This window comes from Aphelocoma coerulescens (genome assembly GCF_041296385.1).
Source record: "Aphelocoma coerulescens isolate FSJ_1873_10779 chromosome W unlocalized genomic scaffold, UR_Acoe_1.0 ChrW_unloc_scaf_1, whole genome shotgun sequence".
NCBI classification, from domain to species: Eukaryota; Metazoa; Chordata; class Aves; order Passeriformes; family Corvidae; genus Aphelocoma; species Aphelocoma coerulescens.
The window spans coordinates 19,862,629-19,873,293 of NW_027184080.1; positions in this window are offsets into that span (position 1 = coordinate 19,862,629).

Sequence of the window (10,665 nt, forward strand, 5' to 3'; positions counted from 1 at the left end):
ATACCAAGCTTGGGAGATGGAGAGGTGGTGGAATTCAAAATCATACAAGGTAGAAAAGGGTTACAAGCAGCAGACGTCACTGGGCCTTATGGTGTTCCTGTGAAAGGCAGTATACATGCAAAAAATCGTAGTCCTGTTAGACAATATCTCCATTGTAAGCCCCCCCTACAGTCTCCCTTTCCTAATCCCACCTTTCCCTTTTATCCTATGTCCTATTACCCCCAGTGTATTCCCAATCCGTTTTTTCATCCATGGTTTCCCTCACAAAACCATACCTTTGCCAATTGTTTCCCCAAAAATCCCTTTCCAATGCCGAGTGGGGGATGAAAAGGGGGAGGGAAGAAATTAAACCCTCTCCTGCCTCAGTTTCCCCACAAAGCTTGCTCAGAGAGTTCTGTCTCCCGTCTATCAGCCCTAAGATGTTCCACAGAATCTGTTTGGACATCTAAAGACTCAGGAGGGTGGCTTGTTTTGTTTTGAAACTGTTCTTGTTATGTTTATCCAGTTGTCTTCATTCTCCTTTTATTAAAATAAAACGGGTGAAATGTCGGGGTCTCCTCCCCCCGCCATGTAGCCCTGACGGGAGACACGGGGTTTCCCTGCCCCTGGTCAGCCTCGTTCTCCATTGGTTGGTTTGTGTTTCCTGTGCAGGCAAAGGAGCTCGGGTCCCGTGACTGTAACAGTTCCTTGGCAGAGCCCGGCCATGCTGCTGGGGAAATAAACATCTCTGAAACATCTATCAAGAATCCGTCCATATATATTTCTTTTCCACAGGACTCCTGGTTTGATATAGGCGTGTTACAGTATCCCCACCGTAACAGATATTTATTAGTGCTAACAGATACTTTTTCAGGATGGCCAGAAGCCTTTCCTACTAGGACCGCTAAGGCTCGGGAAGTAACCAAGGTGTTACTACAAGAAATAATACCGCGCTTCGGAGTTCCAGCCACAATATCCTCAGATAGGGAACCACATTTTATTTCAAGGGTGGTACAACAAACTAGCTGACATTTAGGCATAGACTGGGAACTCCACACTCCATACCATCCCCAGTCCAGTGGCCAAGTAAAGAAAATGAACCATTTGATTAAACAGCAAATTGTGAGATTAGGGCAAGAAGCTAACCTACCCTGGCCCCAATCTCTTCCACTTGCATTGTTACGAATTTGGACCAAGCCCAGAATTAAGGAGAAGTTAAGTCCCTTTGAAATACTTTATGGGAGACCATATGGGGTACAGAGAGGAATATCTACCCAAATAGGGGAAGAGACGCTAACCACCTACATGATTGCTTTAGATAAATAGCTTAGAGAAATAGGAAAACATGTGGCTGGAACTCAAAGTCAAGGCTTGGACAGTCCTGTACATGGCATTCAGCCTGGAGATTATGTATATGTTAAGTCTCTTACAGAAAAGACTCTGGAACCACAGTGGGAAGGACCATTCCAGGTGCTTCTCACCACTTACACGGCGATTAAGATCAGGGAAGAGAGTGCCTGGATTCACCATACTCGAGTAAAGATGGCTCCAGAGACCCCTTGGAAAGTGACCCCTGGGGATGATGAACTGAAATTGAAGTTTACCCGAACAAAATGAAAATGCTAGGGTGGCACGCAAGTATAACCCAGAAAATTGTTTTTCTCACAGTTATAATTGTAACCTTCAGCCAGGAAGTTATTCATAGGACAGAAGACATATGGTCCCAAGCCTTTATGCGGGTTACTGGACTCATGGGGAAATATTCTGATTTTAAAAATTTAAACCTGTTGACTGTAGTCATGCACGGAAACCAAGTGTATACAAAGCAAGAATGGGAAAAACAAAGAACTTGGCAGCTCCAGGGGACTGTAGGAGAAAAAATCAAGATTGGATGCCGAATGATTAACGGGACTACTCATAGAAAAGCAACCCAAATCAGTGTCTCAACTACTCCTACAGACAAACACCGTGAAATCTGTAGTTATTCAAGTGAAGCAGATTGTTGGTATAATTTTACATTAGTACAGACTGTTGGTTTGTCTTTGGGGCCAAGGCAGTAATGGACTCTCATTCAAATTCCAGATAAATGCCATGGCTAGGCCTACTACGACCTACTCTGGCAATCAGATCCAAACCCAGGTCACATCACTTAAATCTGAGCCAAAGGTTTATGAGATTGGCCCTTATGTAGTAAGGAACACAGGCCAACAATTACTGCTGTTTAATCCAGAATGGTCTCTTAAGCGTGTAGAACTACTAATGCAAATTAATATTTCTGAAATCCAACCAGCCTGCTCCCCTTTAATTCAAACATCCCTTGAAGGGTGGACAGCCTGGCTGTGGAAGCAAATACCCCTCAAAGGCAGAATGCGGAGAGACCTGACTGGCATGCTGGGAACAGGACTGGGAGTTATAAATGGGATTGATTCAAAGATACTGATGAATAAATTGGCCACAGCGACCAGTGACCTGACCAAATTAAAACAGCCCCTACAATCTTCCCTATTAGCATTAGGAAACAGCCAGTGGCAAGTCTCAAAAATACTCCCAGACCTCGCGAAAATCAGCAACCTGGACCACGAACTGATATTAAACACACTTGGCACAGCTCAAGACAACGTCTCATTAGCCCTTAGCTGCATACAAGCTCAATTATGGATGCAGTCCACAGCTTCCTTAATCATAAGAGAAGGTAATGAAGGTGTATTTCCTATTGAAATCCGAGAGGCTGTTTAGAACAATGCTACTAAATTAGAAAGAAAGCTCCAATCCTGGTGGACCTTGGTAAATTTCACCTATGACCCAATGACTAACATAGCTACTGCCTTTGTGCTTATGATACAGAATGCCACAGTTTATGTAATTCATCCTATTGTCGCATTGGGATTAAACCATAAAGGGACAGTTTTTTACCCCTCTGAACATAGAGTATGGGCTTGAATGGTAGGAGAAAAATGGCAAACGGTGAATCTAGAATCTTGCATCACACGGGAACAACAAGGATTTATCTGTGAAAGTACTACACTTGATGCCAGAGACATATGTCTTGATACAGAACAAGGCATATATCACTTTGAGATCCACCCAGACACTTCACCAAAAATTGTACTTATATATATTGGTCAAGGCTGTGTGTGCTTAAGAACTACCTGCACTTCTATGATGATAGATGACAATGTTATAAATGTAACTGCCAGGAATCACGCTAATTTTTGTATTTGTAATTTTGCCAGGATTGTTGGGTGTGACTTTTCGTGTTTAGCACCAGTCGTATCTCATCAATTAATAAGGTCTAACTATACCATTTACCATAAATTGCTACCCACACCTATTGGGATGGATCTAACATTAGTAAAGCAATTAGTGAAACATCAGGACCTAATGGAGATGTTGAGAGAAATCCAAAGAAATGGGGAAAAGACCTTAGTCACCGTCCATTATGACACACAAGAAATCAGCAGAATCTTGCAAAGAGTAAAACAAGACGCAAGCCATAACTGGTGGGACTCACTTTTCGGGTGGTTGCCTACCGCAACTGGTATCCTAAATACGTTATGCCACCCCATCATTGTCTTATTAACCTTGGTTAGTACCTGCCTCGTGCTGTCTATCGCGTTACTTATTTGGAACTATAGAGTACTAAAAAGGCTATCAGTTCTAACTACTTTGTCAAACGCACACAGAAAAACATTAAGAGATGCCTACCAAAAAATTCATTAGGAAAAGAATTTAAGTATTAGTAAAAGAATTTACTAACTCTTTAGAAAAGGGGGGACTGAATCAGGGGGATGGGGAGCAGAAGAATTCGTTTGTCAGGAACAATGCATCTAGCTTGGTCAGCATACCAGAGCAGGAAGAAAAGATAAGAGACCACTGATAAGACCAGCGGGAGTCTCAGACAGACATCCTGCCTCATCCCAAAACTAGCTCAAACCAGTCCCAAAGCTTAAACCCAGGCCAGGGGTATAAAAGAGCATGCGCAGGAAAGAAAGGTGAAAAGTTCAGGATGAGGAAGACTCCCCGGCTTCATCAAAAAGACCCTCGGAAGACCCCTACCACAACCACCAAACAACACTGCGCAAGCGCAACGCAGATGTAAATGACTTTTGGGTTCATTATAATACGAAGCGAGGCTGGGCGGGGCTAGGTGATGAATATGTATAAGTTTGTTAGGAAACTTAATGAATATGGAACTTGTAACCCGATAAATACCGAGCTGAATGCAGCTGTCGGCACGCATGATTTTGGAGGAGCTATCCCCTGTGCGTCCCAGCGCTGGAATAAAGCATACCTACTTTACTACTTATTTAGTAGTGGAGTTCTTTCCGCTTTTGACTTGGAAGACCATAGAGCAAGGAATCCAACGCTTTCGAGAACTGGCTGTGCTAGAAACCATTTTCTCAGATGACAACCAAACCACAAAGAGTCCAGACATGGTAAAATGTACAACCATGATGTGGTTCAAACTTGCATAACTTGGGCCACAAGTGTAGGCCCATGCCCTAGCAACGCTGCAGTGGAATGAGTGGAACAAGACAGTGGGTGCTATGACAAGGAAACTCTGGATGTATAAAGACACGGTGCATAGCCCAACACAAGCCAAAATCTCAGCTGTGGAAACAGACTTGATGGAGCATATGTTAAAATGGGAAGATAGGATTGAAGAGACCCATCAGAAACTCAGGAAGTAGTTTAAGGAGGGCCTTCTCCAAGTCTCATCAGTACAGACCAGAGGCCCAGTTACCAGTGTGGATAAAGTATTGCTGCTAGCAAGAATTTTTCTTGCTTCTTTCTTAGCCTGTGAGATAATTTTCTCTCTCACGGAAGATATTGCAGAAGTTCTGTAAACTATGAACACATGCCACCTTGTAGAACTATGTTTATGGTACAGTAGGAAAATATTTTGACAATGGATGTTTAGGATTTCTAGCCAATCAACCCAGGGGGTGGCTGATCCTTTGTCCAATTAGACTATGAAGAAAAAAGTCTATAAAAGAGTCTATAAAATAATTAAATAAATCAATCCTGCTGCACAACTCCTGCCTGCTGGATCTTGTCTCCTCTCCTCCCTATGGCTGCGGGATACAGTAATATACCAGAAGCAGACATGCCCCAGCTATGGAGAGGGGGTACACCCTACAAACTGACCTGTGGTTTTTCCTATGTGAGCATGGGGAAAATATGAGAAGACGAGATGGAAAACCTACTTCTGTTCTGGCGGCATGGGTGCATAAGCTCAAAGAGGAAGCTACTTACAGAGGGAGTTCCACCAGAATGAATGTAGCTCAAATTTCCCGTGATCGAGCTGCTAGGTATAACAGAAGGGAGGATGACATGTCTGATCCCCTTGAAGGGACATCCAGAATGTGTGTCTAGGGAAGGAACAATAGCCAGGACTAGAGGGGCCCTGCCTCTAGCCAGGTAGAGGCCAGGGAAAATCAGGTCTATTGGACTGTGTGGATCCGATGGCCTGGCACATCAGAACCACAGAAATACAAGGCCTTGGTTGACACTCATGCGCAGTGTACTTTATACCATGGAGACATGTGGGGGCAGAACCTGTTTCTATTGCTGGGGTGACAGAGGGGTCACAGCAGTTGACTCTGTTGGAAGCTGAGGTGAGCTTGACTGGGATGGAGTGGAGGAAAGACCCTATTGTGACAGGTCCAGAGGCCCCATGTATTCTTGGCATAGACTACCCCAGGAGTATGTATTTCAAAGGCCCAAAAGGACTCAGATGGGCTTTTGGGATAGCTGCTGTAGAGATGGAGGGCATTAGATAGTTGAATACCTTGCCTGGTCTCTCAGAAGACCCTTCTGCAGTAGGACTCCTGAGGGTGGAAGAACAAGTACCAATTGACACCACTACAGTACATCATTGGCAATACCCCACAAACCGAAACTCTGTGATTCCCATACATAAGATGATTAGTGAACTAGAGAGACAGAGAGTAATCAGTAAAACCCATTCACCCTTTAATAGCCCCATATGGCCGGCCTGTGCATAAGTCTGATGGGGAATGGAGACTAACAGTGAACTATCATTGCCTAAATATAGTTACACCATCAATGAGTGCCACCGTGCCAGACATGCTTAAACTTCAGTACGAACTGGAGTCCAAAGCAGCAAAGTGGTGCCACTACTGATATTGTTAACAGGTTTTTGTCTCTTCCTCTAGCAGCAGAGAGCAGGCCACAGTTTGCTTTCACCTGGAGGAGCATGCAGTACACCTGGAATCAACTGACTCAGAGGTAGGAGCACAGTCCTACCATTTGCCATGGACTGATCCAGACTGCACTGGAAAAGGGTGAAGCTCCAAAGCATTTGCAGTACACAGATGACATCATTGTGTGGGAGAACACAGAAGGGAAGGTCTTTGAGAAAGGAGAGAGAATAATCCAAATTCTCCTGAAAGCAGGTTTTGCCATGAAAGAAAATAAAGTCAAGGAGCCTGCCCAGGAAATTCAGTTCCTAGGAGTGAAGTGACAAGATGGACACAATCAAATTCCAACAGAGGTGATTTGTTGTGGTGACCCAGCCCACTGCTGGGCTGGGGCAGGCAAATGTCAATCAATTCAGGGCTCTCCCTTGGGTGGATTTCCCCACCCAGGACAGTGACTATGAGGGTGGGTTGATGGGCGGCACAGAGACCTAAGCCACATTCCCCTGGGCGGCACCCGGGTCCAAACTGCCTCCCTGTCTTGGGGTGACCTTATGATGTGTATCCCATATCGCTGCCTATGCCCAGAAATTAATTTTTGTGCCTTTCTATGCCTCTAAACTGAGCCTGAGAGGGGGAAGAAAAAAAACTGAGCAAAACTTTCTCAAAGCAGTTTGCAGCTTGTTCAAGGTCACATAAAGATAGCAGGGTTTTTTTTCCCCAGCTGCAGCAGGGGAGCAAGGAAGCACCCGGCTTGCAGCTTTCCAGTCAGCTTTTGGCCAGTTTTTCCAGTTTTCTTGTTCTCCGGAGAGAGACTGAGAGTTGAACTTTTTCCTTCTCTGGAATTCCGGATTTTCTCCCTTTTATACTGGACTGCTTGATTGCTGTAACATCAGAGCACATCGGGAGGACTTTCCACCAGGCACAGAGGGCCTGACCCCGGCCCAAACCCCAGCCCCGAGGAGACCAAAGGGAGGACTCTAACGCTTTCCCGGGTTTTTCCTCTACAGCGAAAGATTTTACCATTTAACATTATTTTCCTTTCCCGTGTGTTTGGTAAATAAATAGTTTTATCTTCTTCATTTTCCTTCGAGGAAAATTTTTTTTTTTCCCGAACCTGGTGGGGGAGGGGTGGTTGTGCCTTCTCTCAGAGGATATATTTCTAAATTTGGCCAAACCAGAACACTCCTCCTGTTTGGGAAAATTCTCTGTGACTCGGTTGTTCATGGGCTTCTTGCTGTAACTCCCGCCTCCCGGTTTCCCCCATTGGTTCTTGTTAAATTGTATCCTCCCCCTGGCTTGTATCCCATTGGTTGCCTTCCCCTTCCCTGTGGTTTTCAAGCCCCATATAAAACTGAGGGCAAAAGCCACTCGGCATCATTATTGCCATTTTCTGGTTGCTGAACTTCTGACAATAAACATGTTGGAAGCCAGACCAGAAGCCCCTCTCTTTTCCTTTGCCGCCGGGTTAACGCAAGCCCAGACCATCAGGCCCCTGAAGTGCCTCCTCCTTAGAGGAACCAGCACACGCACCCAGCCAGCGCCTTTCTTCTGCCAAAGCCAGTCCTGTAGGACATCACAGAAGTAACGTTGCATTTTCTTCTGACTGAGGACATTTCAGAACTCATGGAAACGAGCCGGGGACAGAATTAGTGATTAATAAGATAACTGCTATGTCTCCACCAACCAGCAAGAAAAAAACACAGGCTTTCCTAGGCGCCATGGGCTTTTGAAGAATGCATATCCTGGAGTAGAGCCAGATTGTGAGTCCTCTCTACCTTGTGACACAAAATAACAATTTCAAGTGGGGCCCTAAACAACAGCAAGCCTTTGAGCAGATCAAGCACGAAATCGCCCACACAGTAGACCTTGGGCCAGTCAAAACGGTACAGGATGTGAAGAACGTGCTCTACACTGCAGCCAGAGAGAATAGTCCATCCTGGAGCCTCTGACAGAAAGAACCTGGAGAGACTTGAAGACGACCTCTGGGGTTTTGGAGTCAGGCATAGAGAGGATCTGAGGCCAGCTACACCCCAACTGAGAAGGAGATTCTTACAGTCTATGAAGGGGTTTGAGCTGCCTCAGAAGTGATTGGCACTGAAGTGTCGCTGTTGGGACGGCCAAGACACACACCGACAGTGCCTCTTTCAAGGGCCAAAAAGCCATTTATTAAACAAAGCAGCCTCTTTTATACACCTTTTGTATGTTACCATTCGTGTTACATATTCATTGGCTGCTAAACTACTACAATAGACTCATTGGCTATTATTAACTACAATATACTACCATTGGCTACCTATAGCATAAGCATTCAAGCATTCAGAAAAATAACAGGTGCCGATATGTTGCTGTTTTTCTCGTTCTGTTGTTTAACTTTCTTGCTTCTGTTGATACTACATTTTCATGGGTAAAAACTAATTGTTTTTCTTCTCACAGACTTTATTCACAGTCCTTCTCTAGCCGAAGTAACAAGCCTGAGCCATAATTTTACAAAGGCAACAAGGCCTTCATTTTATAAGGTTTTACTTAAATGCCACACTGAAGCACAGCTTCTTCTGGCACCCCCACTAACAGTGCTGGGCTGGATGTCTAAAGGAAAGGTCCCTGCAATACATCATGCCACCAATGCTACCTGGAGTAAATGGATCACCCTCATTACACAACAAGCTCGAATAGAAAACCCAAATTGCCCAGGGATCTTGGAAGTCATCACGAACTGGCCTGAAGGTAAGAGTTTTGAATTATCATCGAAAGAGGAAGAAGAGCAGGTGACACATGCTGAGGAGGCCCTACCATATAACCAGCTACCGGAGAGTGAAAGAGGGTACACCCTCTTCACTGAAAATTCCTGCCATATTGTAGTGAAAGGAACTAGAGACTTGTCTTTACAAACAAGCTCTGGGCCTGCTGGTTGATGAAAATAGCACTGAAAGATAAAAGACACAATGAGAAAGGTTACACTGATTGATGAATAGAGATTTGTCTCTACAAACAAACTGTAGGTCTGCTGATAAATGAAATTGGATATTGAGAGATGAAAGAAACAGTGGAAAACCATAAAATTCACTAAGAACTAAAAATAAAGGGGAGGTTATGTTGGGGTGACCCAGCCCACTGCTGGGCTGGGGCAGGCAAATGTCAATCAATTCAGGGCTCTCCCTTGGGTGGATTTCCCCACCCATGACAGTGACAATGAGGGGGGGTCAATGGGCGGCACAGAGACCTAAGCCACATTCCCCTGGGCGGCGCCCGGGTCCAAACTGCCTCCCCCTGTTCGGGAAAATTCTCTCTTACTCGGTTGTTCATGAGTTCTTTGTTGTAACTCCCGCCTCCTGGTTTCCCCCATTGGTTCTTGTTAAATTGTATCCTCCCCCTGGCTTGTAACTCATTGGTTGCCTTTCCCTATCCCCGCGGTTTTAAAACCCCCTATAAAACTGAAGGCGAAAGCCACCCGGCACCATTACGTTTATTAGCCTGGTTACTTCTGACAATAAACATGTTGGAAGCCAGAAGCCCCTCTTTTTTCTTTTGCCCCCGGATTAACACGAGCCCGGATCATCGGGCCCCTGAAGTGCCTCCTCCTTAGAGGGACCAGCACGCGCACCCAGCCAGCGCCTTTCTGCTGCCGAAGCCAGTCCTGTAAGACATCACAAAAGTAACGCTGCATTTTCTTCTGACTGAGGACACTTTAGAACTCATAATAACGAGGCATAATAACACAGGGACAGCGTTAGTTTGGCGCCCAGATGTGGAGCTCACGCGCATGGGTTCCCGTGACGTCCTCACTGTCGGTGGACAGCGAGAGTAAACGACTTGGAGCTGCCGGTGCCTCTCACTGCAGCACCATCTGTTTTAAGATGCGTGTGCCAAGAGAAGGCTGCCAACTCCCGAACTCAGAGAACAGCCTAGCCCCGGAGGACCCCACCTGTGCTTTTTGGTTCCAGGACCAGATGCCTGTAACTGTGAATTTGTGCTGATTTGTGCTGAACTGAAACTTGTGAGAGTATCCCCGGTTCCTGATATTTTTGTTTCTTTTTTCCTTTTGAGGGTGGCGGGTGAAAAAAGTGTTGAGAAAGCCATGGGCTCAAAACTGTCTCAACACCAAAGTCAGGTCTTTGTCCAAGTTGCAAAATCCCTTGAAGTTAGTGGGTTTAAATTTTCAAAGGGTTTGTTAAAACAGTTCTCTCACTGGCTCTTCCTTTAGTTTCCTCAAACCTCTCCTGCAAATTTAAAATTACCTGCTTTCTGGCAGGCTGTAGGAGATAATATTGCTGATTTAAAGCGGAGAGGAGATACCTCTGGAGAAAAATTCTTTCCTCTAGTTCTAGTCCTTTGGGACTTGCACAAAATGAACCAGAAAGTAAAAGAAAAGCCCAAAGTTCTCCCCAGTTCTCCCCATATCCCCCCTTCCTCCCCTCCTGCCCATTTCCCCACGTCCCCTTCATTGGAAAAATTGAATGGGGTAACATGCCCAGAGGCACAGGGCTGCTACCTCCTCCCTGACCCCTCTCGGTCTTCTCATCCA